This window comes from Diabrotica virgifera, chromosome 8 (genome assembly GCF_917563875.1).
Source record: "Diabrotica virgifera virgifera chromosome 8, PGI_DIABVI_V3a".
Taxonomy (NCBI): Eukaryota; Metazoa; Arthropoda; class Insecta; order Coleoptera; family Chrysomelidae; genus Diabrotica; species Diabrotica virgifera.
In genome coordinates, this window is record NC_065450.1 from 190,189,288 (window position 1) to 190,205,506 (window position 16,219).

The following is a 16,219-nucleotide window of genomic DNA, read 5'->3' on the forward strand; positions in this document are numbered from 1 at the left end:
CAGTCATGTTGAGGACTTGTTAAAGGACTTGCAAAAAGAAATTAAATCGTCCAAAAAACAAAAAAGTTATTTTCACCTAAAAAATGTACTACTTTATTTCGGCCCATAGTGTACACGTACAGAATGCAACAAAAAAGAAGGTCATAATTTATTAAATCATATATTCCGGGACCGAAAATAGTTCGATTTAACCTAACTTATCTTAGTACGAATGTGATAGATTTGTAAATGGTTAAGTAAGATTAAAAGAACATGAAAATTTGTTTACAGTTGTCAGTGTTTGACAAACTGTACGTATAAATATACATTTTGTTAAGTACAAATATGTGGAGGATTTTACAAATGTTCAAAAGTTCTCGATAAAAACTGGATTATCGAAAAAGTACTAAAAGGCAAAAAACTTTTAAAAACATTGTGTTTAACAAATGGTACCACAATAATAATTTAATTGGAACGTACACAAACATTTGGGGTGGTTTAAAGTAACAAAACCCCCATAAAACCTTTATGAGCCGCAAAAATTTCACTGTTATTTTTTAACATGTTCCCACCATAAGCTAGCCACATATACATGTTCAATATAAAATCTGTAACAGTTTTCGATATATTCTAAAAAATCGATTTTCATTTTGTAACTTCAAAGGGCTGTAACTTTTTTATATGCACATTTGTACAAAGGTAAGTTAGGTTCAATCAAAGTATTTTTGGGCCACGAATATTTTATTTAATATATGACTTACATTTTTGTTACACCCTGTATATTCCTTTGCTGTTCTGTATTCTCCTTAGTACTTCGTCATTGGTTATTCTGTCTGTCCAGGAGATTCTCAGCATTCTTCGATACGTGCACATCTCAAATGCTTCCAATCTATTGAGGAATTGTTTATTAAGAGTCCATGTCTCCACACTATACAAAATAAGGGAAAATACATAACATTTTAGTACTCGTTTTCTAAGATTTAGGCTGAGGTCTCTACTACATAATATTTGTTTCATATTAGTGAATACACTTCTAGCCTTTTCTATTCTAATTACTATTGACCCCCCCCTAAATTAAAAATCCTGAATTAAAAAGAACCCTGAATTAAAAAAAGTTAAAAAGTGGTAGAATCTGGTTTTTCGGCTCCAAAACGAGTTTGTGTCCAGAAATCGACCAAGAAGACCTTAGTATCAGTTGTGGGATGAGAGAGGAATTTTTTTTGCGGGTTACTTGCAAGCTGATAAAACAATAAATTCTGGATATTATTGTAACCATTTAGACCAGCTAATGGAAAAAAATCGTGAAAAAAAAAACCGGTTTGCAAAAGAAAAAAATCCTTTTTCATCAGGAGAATGCACCGTGCTACATGAGTATTTTATCAATGGCTAAAATCCATGAATTAAAGTTCGAATTGTGAGAGCATCCACAGTATTAATCAGATTTGGTTCCTAGCGACTTCCATTTGCTTCAATACTTAAAAAAATGTATGCGTGGAACGCGTTTCTCATCAAATGATGAGAATGTAACAGCTGTAGAAGCGTATTTTGCAGCCCTTTTTGATTCTCCCTTCAGGGATGGAGCTAATAAATTGAAATCTCCTTAAAACAAGTGTATGGTTTTTATGAGAGACCATACTGAATAATAAAGTGTATTTCAAGACATGAAATTGTATTTTTCTTATCGAACCCCAAAACTTATTGAACAACCTAGTATTTAGACTCAGGCAAATATGCAAATTGCATATTTTGCATATTTTGCAAAAATGTCAAATTTCGCATATTTCTATAAAAGCATGCATAAAGTACATACAGAGTGGGCTAAATAAAAGTATCCACCCCGATATTTGGCAGTATTTATTAGATTTTAAGAAAATAAAAAAACAGGTCAATTTTTGATCTAATAGGGACACATTTTTACGGTACAAACATATGTCATTAGACAACTCCCTCCCTTCCACTTCCCCCACCCCTTATTTTTAAGTAGGGAATAGGGATCGTGTGCTAGCTCATTTGAAAGGGTATTCAATTCTCTATTCAGTAATATCAACATTGACTAAAAAATGTATACAGGGTGTCAAAGAAAAATTATTTTGAATTAAATTGACACAAAAAGAAGAATGTATGTAATTTATTTAACTCGGAACACATTCTACTACTGACAGAAAACAGAAAAAAATGTTTTTTGATAAACAGACACTGCTTTTAACTTAATTTCAATGTTCAAGCTTCCACCCATATGCCTCTTGGTAGATTGAATATTGAATTTAAGTAACAAACAGTATTTATTTATCAAATAAATATTTTTTCTGTTTTCGATCAGCAGTAGAATGTATTCTGAGTTAAATAAATTACATACATTCTTTTTTTGTGTCAATTAATTTAATTTAAAATATTTTTTCTTGGACACCCTGTATAAATTTGTTGATATTACTAAATAGAGAATTGAATACCCTTTCAAATGAGCTAGCAAACGACCCCTATTCCCTATTTAAAAATAAGGGGTGGGGGAAGTGGAAGGGAGGGAATTGACAAATGACAGATGTTTGTACCGTAAAAGTGTGTCCCTATTAGATCAAAAATTGACCTGTTTTTTTATTTTCTTAAAATCTAATAAATACTGACAAATATCGGGGTGGATACTTTTATTTGGCCCACTCTGTATAACTTGAAATTTTAGGTGTATAAATATTCATGAAATAAATCAACGAAGAGCTTGGAAATCCGAATATATTTTGTTTCAATATCTCTAGATATTTATTGTGGTTTTGTCATGGAATAGGACTTCCAAAATCTGTTAGCTTATACCTCTAGGTAAAAATTTTTATTTTGATAGTCTCTTTTAGAAATCAATAATTATTATTATGTTGTAAAATTGAAACCGGTTACACCTGTCTTTGTAATACCGGGTGTCCGCTTATATTTTCCCCCATTTTAACTGCCCATAACTTCTTAACGGCTCAAGATAGAAATATGCGATTTTCGCCGAAATGTTTTTTTTTAGTACATACAAGTTTTGTTTGAATTGATTGAATTTTTTATATCACTTTTACAAAAACGCGGATTTTTGAAAACAAAGTTTTTTTAGTGAAACACCCAGTATATTTTTTGTAGATTGAAAGAACGGTCATTCACCTATCCAGCGATATAAAGTTTTTTAAAGTCGGTTGTGAAATGACTGAGGAATTAATTTTTAAAATGAGAGATGCAATATGGAAATCACATAACAGAATATCAATAATTTGCTTAGTAGTTATTTTATGTTATATTTAGTTATGTAATATCCACTTTTAATTTAAAAGTATATAGTGGGTGTTCTATTTAAAAAAAGCCAATAACGTTTTTTTTTCAAAAATCCGCCATTTTTTTTTTTCGTAATTGAACGCGATATAAAAAAATTCAAACCATTCAAACAAAACTTTTACTAAAATAAAACATTTCAGCGAAAACCGCATATTTCTATCTTGAGTCGTTTAGAAGTTATACAGTTAAAATGGGGGAAAATATAAGTTGACACCCGGTATTAATGTGAATTGCAATTTGAAACTGCTGAAAATAAACACTGTGTTTTCTCGTACAATAGCCTTTAGTTGCGTGCTTCTAATTTAGGGTCATATTATTTTTTCTTAGATAAAGGGAAAAAACCAAGAATCTCCTGTAAATATTTTTGGAATCTTCCTGATTTCACAGTCATATTATCTTGATATTTTCTTCAAGATTCCTGATTTTAATTGCTATGCAATAGTTACCAGGTCCTTTCTAAAGTACTTCGTTCAAGTACTAGTTGGGACATTTTTAATAAGCATTTAATTTGAAAGCAAAGATTACCGCATATTTGAAAACTGCCCCAGTTACATCAGTTGATGTAGAAAGAAGATTTTTCATGTTCAACTATAATATTATAATATACCAGCTATAGTATAAAAAATTTAAACAACTTTTAATCAATTAGTCTTAGCTCAATTCGAAGTAATATACAGGGTGTCCCAAAAGTAGTGGAACGGTCGAATATTTCGCGAACTAAACATCGGATCGAAAAACTGAAAAATACGTGTTCAATCATTTTCAAAAATCTATCCAATGACACCAAACACCAATCCCCACTACACCCCCTGGAGGTGGGGTGGAGGGTAACTTTAAAGTCTCAAATGGAAACCCCTAGTTTTTCTTGCAGATTTGGATTCGTTACGTAAAAGTAAGTAACTTTTATTCATGACCTTTTTTGGAACTGTGGATAGATGGCGCTATAATTGAGAAAAACGATTTATCCTGATACCATAGGTAAATTATAGAAACGGTCTAATATCTCGAGAAATACACTTCCAAATGAGGAACCAAAAAAAAGAATTTCAATAATTTTCGAAAACCTATCGAATAACACTAAACATGATCCTCCAACCCACCCCCTGGAGGTGGGGTGGGGGGTAACTTTAAAATCTTAAATTAAATAGCAACCCCCACTTTTTATTACAGATTCGGATTCGTCATAAAAAACTAAGCAACATTTATTCGAAACATTTTTTAGAATTGTTGATAGATGGCGCTTTAATTGGAAAAATACGATTTATTAGCGCCATCTATCAGCAATTTTAAAAAATGTTTCGAATAAATGTTGCTTAATTTTTCATGGCGAATTCGAATCTTCAATAAAAAGTGGGGGTTGCTATTTAAGATTTTAAATTTATCCCCCACCCCGTCTCCAGGGGGTGGGTTGGAGGGTCATTTTTGGTGTTTGTCGATAGGTTTTCGAAAAATATTAAAAACCTATTTTTTGGTTTCTCATTTGAAAGTGTATTTCTCGAGATATTAGACCGCTTCTATAATTTACCTATGGTATCAGGATAAATCGTTTTTCCCAATTTTAGCGCCATCTATCCACAGTTCGAAAAAATGTCTTGAATAAAAGTTGCTTACTTTTAGGTAACGAATCCAAATCTGTAAGAGAAACTAGGAGTTTCCATTTGAGATTTAAAAGTTACCCTCCATCCCACCTCCAGGGGGTGTAGTGGGGGTTGGTGTTTGGTGTCATTGGATAGATTTTTGAAAATGATTGAACACGTATTTTTCAGTTTTTCGATCCGATGTTTAGTTCGCGAAATATTCGACCGTTCTTCTACTTTTGGGACACCCTATATATCATTTACGTTGAGTCCGCGAATTTTTACCCGACAGTCATCATTTAAAGCATATGAAATAAGTCGATGATAAGTCGGAAATTGAAATTTACTAAACGCAACAGCAAGTGACAATAAGTGACTTGCTGTTGCGTTTAGGAAATTTCAATTTCCGACTTATCATCGATTTATTTCGTATGCTTTAAATGATGACGCACGGGTAAAGATTCCCGGACTCAACTGTATTTGTCAAAATACTTAAATAGTTAAATTACATAAGTTTAGTTTGTAAAATAAATAAATGTTAATTACTATAAATTATGAAGATATATATTTTTTTAAATAAAACGATACTACTTTCTGAGTTAGTTATATATACTCATTTTATTTTATTTTTATATGCATATTTTCTAGATAAACTTGCATATTTTTGTGTAAAATACTGCATATTTATGCGCATATTTCATATGTTTTTATTTGCATGTTTGCCTAAGTCTAAATAATAACTTTTTTTAAAGCGCTATAATGTGTTCTGCTTATTTTGGCAACATCTAATCTTCCATCATTATTTTCAGTTATCAAGAATGAAAACACGTGGAAAAGCCTTTAATTATTTCTAAAAGATTGACGGAAGGAAACGAAATCATTCGCGCACGTGCCTCTCGAAACGATATATAATTTACACGAGACAAGAAATTCGAGAAAGTAAAATGTTAAAATGTCAAGTTAAAAATCAAAATTCCTTTTTATATTTGATTGACATTTAAAAGATTGAAAATTCTTAATATAAAAACCGGTAATTTTAAAATTACACTTTTTAAAATCCTCGTTTATTTCAAAATGTTCATATAGAGCAGCCAGTGAAGGTAATTGGCTTCGAATTCCATCCTACTACAACGAATTACTTGATATTTTTACAATAAGAAGGAAATAGCTCAAGAAACAAAGCCTTCCCTATGACGATGTGCGCTTTTATCTTGGGGGTGATTCTCACCCCTTCTCGAGGGTGAAATTTTTTTTTTGATAAAATAGCCACGGAAGAGGCTAGAGAATCTAATTCTAAGCAAAAACTGTTCCATAATTATTTTTTGAAAACTCAATACTTTTTGAGTTATTCGTGGTTGAAAACTGTCCATTTTCATTGAAAAATTTTACCCTTTCGGACGGATTTTTGCGAATAACTAAAAAACTGTGCATCTAACAAAAAATCTATATACAATATTTTTGTAGCTTATAAATAAAAAGAGATTAATTCCTTCATAAATCTTCTAGTTATAATACAAAAGGTGATATGGTAGGTGAGAAGAGTTTGTTTTTTGTTGCATGCTCAAATCGGTGTATTCAAATTGAAATAACAGAGAAATGGTTGATTTTGGGTGTATAATGGTACTAATAACTTTTGTAGTGCTTGAAAAGGCCTTTAAAATGAACAGTATTAAATGTCGATTACGTTTAAACTTCGGATTCGGAGAAAACTGTCGATTTCGTTTATACGGAGTAGAGGCCTGGACACTTTCCGAGGCTTCTTTGAGGAAACTCGAGGCATTCGAGATGTGGTGTTACAGGCGCATTTTGAGAATTTCGTGGGTGGGTCGTGTGACTAATGTTGAGGTTCTACGTAGAATAGGCAAGAAATGCGAGATTATTAACACAATCAAAAAGCGCAAACTAGAATATCTTGGCCATTTTATGAGGAATGAACAGAGATATGGCTTGTTGCAACTCATTCTTCAAGGCAAGGTAATTGGAAAGAGAGGACCTGGGAGAAGAAAAATATCTTGGCTTCAAAACCTGAGAAAGCGGTTTAATACATCGACAACCGGACTATTCAGAATAGCAGCCAGCAAAGTTAGGATAGCCATGCTGATCGCCAACATCCGGAACGGATAGGCACCTTAGGAAGAAGAAGACATTCAAACTAAGCGATATAAGCTGCAAAAAATTGATGACTAATGTATTTTAAGAAGAAATGAGAACTATATTTAATACCTCATCCATAAGAATTTAAGTACATCGTTGTCCTTCTAAAATACTTTTTATTATAGTGTTATTTCTATGTTCAAAGAGTTGGATGACTAATTTTAATTAGGGTGGTGATTAGGGGGTGGCTTGCGATCACTTCTTCGCTGAAAAAATGGGGACTGACATTCTTTTCATTATAAGTCACTTAATTTTTGAGCTAAAGCCTTTTTTTATGTCTGGAGATAGACATTTTTAAATACTTTACATCAGTTTAAACAAGTTGTCCTCGAAAAATGCATAGTTTTCCCGACTTTTGACTTTGAAACTACAATATTAAGCATGTGACGAAGAAGAGCCAACATATATAATAAAGTATAGCTCGATTACTGTTGGTCTTACAAAAAATTAAAAAAAAAACGGTTTTGTTTATTTTTCTAAAAGGTACATTTTTGTTCAGTAAAGTTGTTTTGATAAAACGAAATCTTTTGGAGTTATTAGCAGAAAATTTATTAAAAACATTGATTTTTTCTATATTAAACTAACACTTTCGATAGCTAATAAATCGAAAACTATCAATTTTATGAAAAAAATGTATAGAACGTTTTTTGCTTAGCACGAACGTTTTTATCAACTTTTGCGATTAAATATAATAAAAATTTCTACCCACGAGATGGGGTGGCAACCACCCCCAAGGTAAAAGCGCCTTTCGGCATGATATAGATTTTGATCCTTGGACTATCCACTACTTATTCCCAAATTTTCAAGCAAATCTAACCATTCTGTAAAAATTGCGAGGTTTTGTCCTATTTTAAGCTTCATTACTCGGACTAGTAGTAAAATCAAAAATTATATGATTTTGTGATCTTTTGAGCTTTTTTATCTCTTTATAATAAATATTGTTTTATTTTTATTCCCCTAATCTTACAATCTAAGTCAAGTCTCAAGGACTCCTTCTTTCTCCCCCACAAAATAAATATATTGATGGGCTCTTATATAAATTTTTGATACTAAAAAAGCACTTAATATATTTTTAGTGAAAACAGATACTTACATGAGAAAACAAGAAAATGTGTAAACTTACTTCCGTCTGTATTGAGTGTAAACATAAAAATATTCCTCGAAATGTATGAAAATAAAAAGTTTTAAAATCAAAAACTCTTCATACCTCCGAGAGACAAAAGAGGGACTGAAATTGAATAAGAATAGGGGGAATTTTTCAGGTTTCGCGTGAAATCAGCAGTATTAAAACACAACAGTATAATTTTATATAGGTACAGAACTTCACAAAAAAATCTTTCTATCTATCTAATCAACCCCAAACAGCCATCCTTTGATATTTATAGGCCTCCTCTCTCCTGTTCTTGCTTCCATGCCTCTATCTTGGGCAATATGCATCCATTTTAACCAGGAGTGGTTCTTCTGATCATCCGACGATCACACTTGTGGCCTCCCCCTTTTTCGTTTGTGGTTCCACGGTCCGCAATGTATGTCTTAGTCCACCTTTCATCATTCTACCTTAGGGTATGTCCGGTGAACTTTTCTATTTAACCTTTAACTACACGCGCTGGCGTATTTTGTACGCCAGATATAAGAATTCTACTGCAAATATATTTAAAAATTTAATTTTTCACCTTGTTTATCTCTCTAACCTATCACTGGAATGTGCTTTACACTTTGGTTTTGGTTTCGTTATAGTCGGCCTTCTGGGAAGATCGTAATTTACAGTTTATTATTTGTTATTTCCGGTGGTGGACAATATACGCCACGATTATATTAATATAAGTAGTGATATAAGTACATATTTCAATTATTTTTTAGTCATTATGGCACAAAATATATTTTTCTTTATAAACAATACTTTTTCTCCTTTAAAAAATCACATTTCAAAAAATTTTTTATTAATAATTTTATTTATCATGAAATCCAGTTATTCCATAATTCCAGTTATAAATCCCAATTGGCTTACTGAGGAGGAACTCCAAGTATTCACTGATGCCGAATAAGGTTCATAACAAACAACTAAGTGTATTTAAAAAAAAATATATATATACAAATCCGCTGTTTTTAAGTGTATTTCCTTGTGGCGTATAAAGTACGCCACGCGTGTAGTTATGTTATAACTTGATGCGCGGGTAGTTAAAGGTTAAGCTTTGCTACTTGGGTTCGGACATCTTTCACTTTGGTTTTGTTACGGATCCATTCGTTCCTTTTCCTGTTTGATCGTTTAATGTTCAGCATTTGTCTTTCCATGGAGCTTTCTGTATTTGCTATTTTTTCCATATTTTTATTTGTAAACATCCATGTCTAAGAGCCATATATGAGGACAGGGAGTATACATTGATTGAAGACTCTTGTTTTGGGATATTTGGGGTATTTTCTGTTATTTACCATATAAGACAGTTTTTAGAATGATGCCCAGGCCAATCTTATTCTTCTCTTTATTTCTTTGGTCTGATTTTCTTTGTTCAGTTTAGTGATTTGTTCTAAACATATTTACTCTTTTACTTGTTATATTCTCGTTTGTGCCTTTGAAATTGTTATCCGAAAACTCTCTTGTTTATTATAAAACCAGCTTCGTCGTTTATGTTCTCTTTATTGGTTTGTAGTACAGCATGTTTCCTGAGTTTAATAGTATTTTTTGTTCTCCTTTTTTATGTCTGACAGGCCGATGTCATCTCATTGTATATGAGTTAGTTCTTCTTTTAATTCGTGGAGTTTAGTGTCTTCATTCATGGATCTTTTCTTATATGTCCCTCCGTTTAGTTTAGCCGAATTTTTGCCTCCCCCAGAATCCTTGAGGCAGACCGGTTTGTCGGTGTGGGATTTCGAGTTGTTATCTCTACCCACCTGGGGTAATATTCCATTTTTTGTTCTGTGATCCAACATGTTTATTGAATAGGGTTTTTTGTCATTAAAACGCCACGCTTGTCAGACGGGTTGGCGAGTTGTCCATTTAGCCGCTCATTCACTGAGAAAACTGTATGGCCCGGTGCAAGAGGACGACGGTAAATGGAGAAGCAGGAGAAACATCGAGGTTAATATATTGTACGTTTTGTAAAAAGTCAAAACTGTCACGGCTGGGACATGTGCAGATACAAGACGATGAAAAACCAACTAAGAAAATATTACAATAAAAGCTGAAAAATATTACAGTGGGAGGCGAAAAACAGGAAGGCTCATAACGAGGTGGTTGGATATCGTGGAAGATGACTTAAAAACCATGAACATAAGACAATGGAAAAGAAGGATACAAGAGAGATCCGAATAGAAATATTTAGCCAGACATGATTCACATGATACGCTACTGCTTACCACGTGACCAAATCAATTCATGAGCTTATCGAACCAACTCACCGCGTCAAACAAACACAGTTATTTTATCCTAGTTTCGGCTTAAGCCTATTCAGGGTACTGGGAACTCCCTCTCCTAGGAACAGAGAAAAAGTTCTTGAATTATCACAATATCAACGTATTGGATTGGCCAGGTAACTCGTCCAATCTAAATCTTGTCGAGAACGCCTGAAATAATATGAAAAATAAGGTTTAAGAGAGTCGACCAAGCAACACAAATCAGCTAAGAGAGGAGTTAAAACGGTTGTGGGTGACCATGGAAAAATAAAATTTATTCTCGAACCTTGCTCAATCCTTGGCCAAGAGAATAAAGCTTATCATCAACTGCAAGGGTGATATGCCAAAGTATTAGTTTGTAAAATTAAAACAAGTAATTGGACTTCGTAAGTCCAATGTTTTTACCCAAAGTAATCGAAAGTAGAAATGGAAGTCGATATTTGAGCGCTTCGTGTAACTTTGCGTCGAACGATATACGATTTTACTAATTTTGAGTCATTTTGAATAAACTTTGGGTCATGATTGTTTAAACAGAAATAACTTCAAAACAGAAACTATAGATTAAAACTCAACTTTTCAATACGCTTCGATTGATACATGTACCTACTAGTTCTGCGACTATAACGGCACTTCTGGTTAGAACTTTTTAAGCGGAAATGATACAAAAACCAAAATGAAAATTTTTTCTCATCTTTATAAGACACGTCGAATGATATATCTCTTATACTATTTCGGTGCCTTTAGAACAGTGCATACGGTTACAACTCTAAAACCGGGAGTCTGATGTCAAATTTTTCATCTTTAATACCATCCTTGGGTTATAAGCTTTCATTCGACACCTCATGCAAGCAATTTTATTCAACCCGACCTGTGGGATATGTTCACCATATCGAAAAAGTACATTGGGGTGTAACAATTCATTGGGGCGAGGTGTTTTGACCCGAGTAGAAACAGGGATCACCACACCTCGCTCCAATGCCTCAGGCCATCCCTTTCCCCCCCATAGTACGCTGATGCGCGATGGGAACACAACTATCAGCCAAATGCTCTTCACAATGGAATCCTGGGTAATAAGATTCCATGTGGTGGCCTAATCGAGTTCAAAACTAGGCCAGCGTGAAGCGCTCTACGCCTTTATCTTCTAATTACTTATCCGCGGTACTAAAATTGCTTGCTTGGGTCCCAAGTCATTGTACCAAGCCCCACTGAGCTCACTCCAATGGCTTGGAACTCAAGAATTTTTGTTTTTTGTGATTTTTTTTATGTTTTTTGGTGGCTTACGCCTTTTTTTGTTTTTTGTATTTTTTGTTGTCTTGCGCATTTTTCTCTATTTTCTTACTGGCTGACTTACCTGGTCGTGGTGTTGGACCTACGTTTGGGTTGCGTCTTTCTTTGGCACTTGGTGTTTCGAGCTACGAACTAACTACTACTTTCACTTTTACTTTTCCTTTTAATTTGTCACTCTTTGTTTGCTTTATTCGATTCACTTTAATCCACTATTTGCTGTTTAGGACGTTTGTGCTTCCATCGGTGGAAAGCGTCATACCTTAGCATCCCTCGCAGTATGTGACTTGGGTGGTCCTCCAGCTCCGCGAATTTGACCCTTGTCTTATCTGTCATCATTTCGGTGACTCTCACCTGTTGTAGTTCTTTGAACAGGAATCTTTCTGCGACGTATCTTGGGACTCTAGCTGCTTCTCTTAAGCTGCTGTTGTGGACCGCTTGTATCTTCTTTTTGTGGGTGTTTCATACTTGTCCCCATGCGAGAGATGCGTCTATTAATGCCGGTAATATTATGCTGTTTATTAATCTTAACCTCGTTTATAGTCTTAATTTACTTTTTCTGCCTGTGGATCCTCTTAGTGTTGCTCTCGCCATGTTGGCCTTCTGGACTGTGGCTTCTACGTGTTTTTGGAAGGTTAATCCTTTCTCCATGATGACTCCCAGGTATTTAGCTTCGTTTTTCCAATCGATGGGGTTGTTCTGCACCGTCAGCTGTTCTTTTGGCTGTTGTCTTCCTTTCTTATATAGTACCGCTTGCGTCTTTTTGGAGTTAATGGCTATCTTCCATTTTATACTCCATTCCTCGATGTCTTCTAACGCTGTTTGCAAGTTGTTATTCGACACCTCATTTGTCATTCTATCTGTATTAATAATGGAGGAGTTGTAGTCGCGGGCGGCAAGACAGATGAACAGAGAGTCATGAAACCGGAAGTATATATTTCTTCTCTTCTTGCGAAGTAGCGTCGAATAATATATCACGTGTACTATTCCGGTGACTTTCAAACAGTACTTCTGGTCGCATTTCTAAAACCGGGAGTCCTAGGTCAAATTTCGCATGTTTAGTACCATCCTTGGATTATAGGCTTTCATTCGACACCTCAATTGTTATTTTACCTGGTATAGAGACGGAGGAGTTATATTCGCAGTCGGACGGACAGACAGACAGACAGCCTAGGTCAAATTTCTCACATTTAGTACCATCTTTGGATTATATGCTTTCATTTGACACCTCATTTGTCATTCTACCTGGTAAAATGACAAAGGAGTTATATTCGCAGTCAGACGGACAGACAGCCTAGGTCAAATTTCTCACCTTTAGTACCATCTTTGGATTATATGCTTTCATTTGACACCTCATTAGTCATTATATCTGGTATAATGACGGAGGAGTTATATTCGCGGTCGGACAGACCGACGAGCAGACAGCTTAGATCAAATTTATCACCTTTAGTACCATCCTTGGATTGTAAGCTCTCATTTGGAGCCTCATTTTTCATTCTGGTATAATGACGGAGGAGTTATATTCTCGGTCGGACGGACCGACGGACAGAGTGCTTAGGTCAAATATTTCACCTTTAGTACCATCCTTGGATTATAAGCTTTCATTTGACATCTCAATTGTCCTTCTAGCTGGAACATTGACGGAGGAGTTGTGATTTCAAAATGTACGAGAATAAAAAGTTTTAAAATCAAAAGCTCTCCATACCTTCGAAAGAAAAAGAAAAAAGAGGGACTGAAATTGAATAAGAATAGAGGGAATTTGTCAGGAGCCGCGTGCAATCAGCAGTATTAAAACACAAGTATAATTTATGAACGCAACTTCATTTAATCATCTAATTGAATTTTCTGCTTTAGTGAAATGGTTCATTTTATCATTTGGCTGGAGCGATGGTGGAGTCGAGGCCATTTACTCAATCAAACTTTAATTCGTTTGGACGATTTAACTTCCATTAACAAATAAGTTTATTATACGAATTATTGTCTAGTGAACTTATTCGGTTGCGAATGCTGGCAGATATATTGGTGTTTGTGTGTAGGGCTGGCATAAACAGTAAGAACTTTCAACAGTTTATTTTAGCAAAATTGAAAATATTTCCAAAAAATAAAAGCTGAGGTGGTTGACTCTAAATAGAAGTAATATTTATAACTCAATGATAAAAATTATTATTCATTTTTTCCATGGAGTGTTTATATGGAATATCTCTAGATCCATCAAAAATCAATGCCTTCCAACAAAACCTAGAAACAGATCTTTCTTTAGAGCAAGTAGATAGTGACCCTGAGAGCACTTTGATCTATCTCAAAGATAAGGTAATCAAGGCTGCAAAAAACTGTAAGGCAGCGGTTTCCACTCGACGTAAGCCATGGACATCCGATAATACGTGGACTGTGATTCAACGCAGAAAAGAACATAAAACTAGATACGGAACAAACGATGAATACAGAGCTTTATCGAGAGAAATAAAAAAACTGAAGACTTATTACAGAAGATCAAACTCCTTAACAGAGAATTTAAACCTCAAACGTGGTCTGTAATAGATAAGCAAGGTAATTTAAAGACCGATACTGAAGAAATATTGAAAATATGGCGAAACTACTGTGGCGAGCTGTATAAAAATAATGAGATATCAGCAGAAAATCAGTGGCCTTCTGACTACCCTAGAGAACCTACTGTCTTACTCGCTGAAGTCAAAGATGCAATTAAATCACCAAAGAGAAATAAATCCCCAGGCATTGATTCAATACCATGTGAAATACTACAGTTACTAGGTGACAAAGAATTACATATCATCCATTCTATCTGTGTCGCTGTTTGGAATTCAGTGAAATGGCCATCTGATTCGTGTACCTCAATTTATATCCCACTACACAAAAAAGGAACTACTACAAGATGTGAAAACTACCGTACACTGTCACTAATAACACATGCTAGTAAAATCTTGTTGCATATTATCAAAAACAAATTAAAAACCTATCTACATTACCAAGTACCTCAGGAACAAGCGGGGTTTTTAAAGGGTAAAGGTATAAGGAAACAAATCCTGAACCTGAGACAACTCATTGAAAAGTCTAGAGAATTTCAAGTACCTATGATTATGTGCTTCGTTGACTACCAAAAAGCATTTGATTGTGTAAGCTGGATAAATCTGTGGTCAATTTTAATAGAAATGGGCGCACCAATGCACCTGGTGACACTTATTAAAAATCTGTACCAGTCTAATATAGCGAGAGTACGACTAGATCAGAAGTTCTCAAACCAATTCAAGACCGAGAAAGGTGTCAGAAAAGGATGCGTGTTGTCACCTGACTTAATTAACATTTATGGTGAACATGTCATGAGGATGGTTTTAGAAGGGGCGGTGGAGTAACAGTAGCTGGTAGGAAAATCTCCAATTTAAGATTTTCTGATGACACTACACTTATAGCAGCAAATGAGCAAGAAATTGTTGATCTTCTGCTAAGAGTTGAGTACGAAAACAATAAAGTTAGTCTGAAAATCAATAAAGCTAAGACAAAAATAATAGTGGTCGACAGATTCGACACTATTCAACTAACTAACATGTTACAGGAATACTAGATAGTAAACAAATTTGATCTCGGGTCTAGTATAACTAACGATGGTAACTGTGAAGCAGAAATTCGGAGACGTATTGGTATGGCAAAAAATGCGATGAGTCGCCTAACTAAAGTTAAGAAAGACATATTTATCTCTCAAAATATCAAGATGAGACTGGTGGATGCCCTTGTATTCTCAATATTTCTATACGGAGCAGAGACTTGGACTCTTTGCGCATGCGAGCGCCAATAAATTTATGTCTTTGAGATGTGGTGCTGGAGAAGAATGCTACGAATACCTTGGATAGCTCATAGGATAAACGTTTCCATTCTAAACCAACTCAATAATAAAAAAAGGCTGTCCACAATATGTCTGCAACGAATTCTGCAATTCTTTGCCCACGTGGCTCGCAGAGGTGACGACAGTTTAGAGAGATTAATTGTTTCTGGAAACGTTCCGGGGAGAAGATCAAGAGGACAATCACCAACTAGATGGTCTGACCAAATAAAACATTCAGCTGGAAACGCATTCTGCGAAGCTCTTAAAGCACCTGAAAATAGAGACCAGTGGAGAAACATTGATAGGAATATTGGAAGAAATCACGATCCTCAGTAATGAGGAAACGACAAGAGCGAGATAAATTATATGGAGAGTGTATAAGGGCTGCAGCTATGAGATGTTCAGTTGGATCAGGACAAGGTTTTGATAAATGTAGCTGCAACAAAAACTGTTCCACAAACAGATGCAAGAGCAAGAAGGCAATAATAATCCGCAGTTCTAAGTGTCTCCAAACACTCCATGGAAAAATAAATAATGTTAATAATTGAGGTATAATTATTACTGCGTTTATAAAAAACACTGATTATTTTTTATACAGTAGGAAAAATGAAAGAATATCCATGAACGAACATATAAAACACGCTGTATTTTCCTGTCACCGTGTCACACAAAAAATTGACCAGCGCAAGTACATGTAATA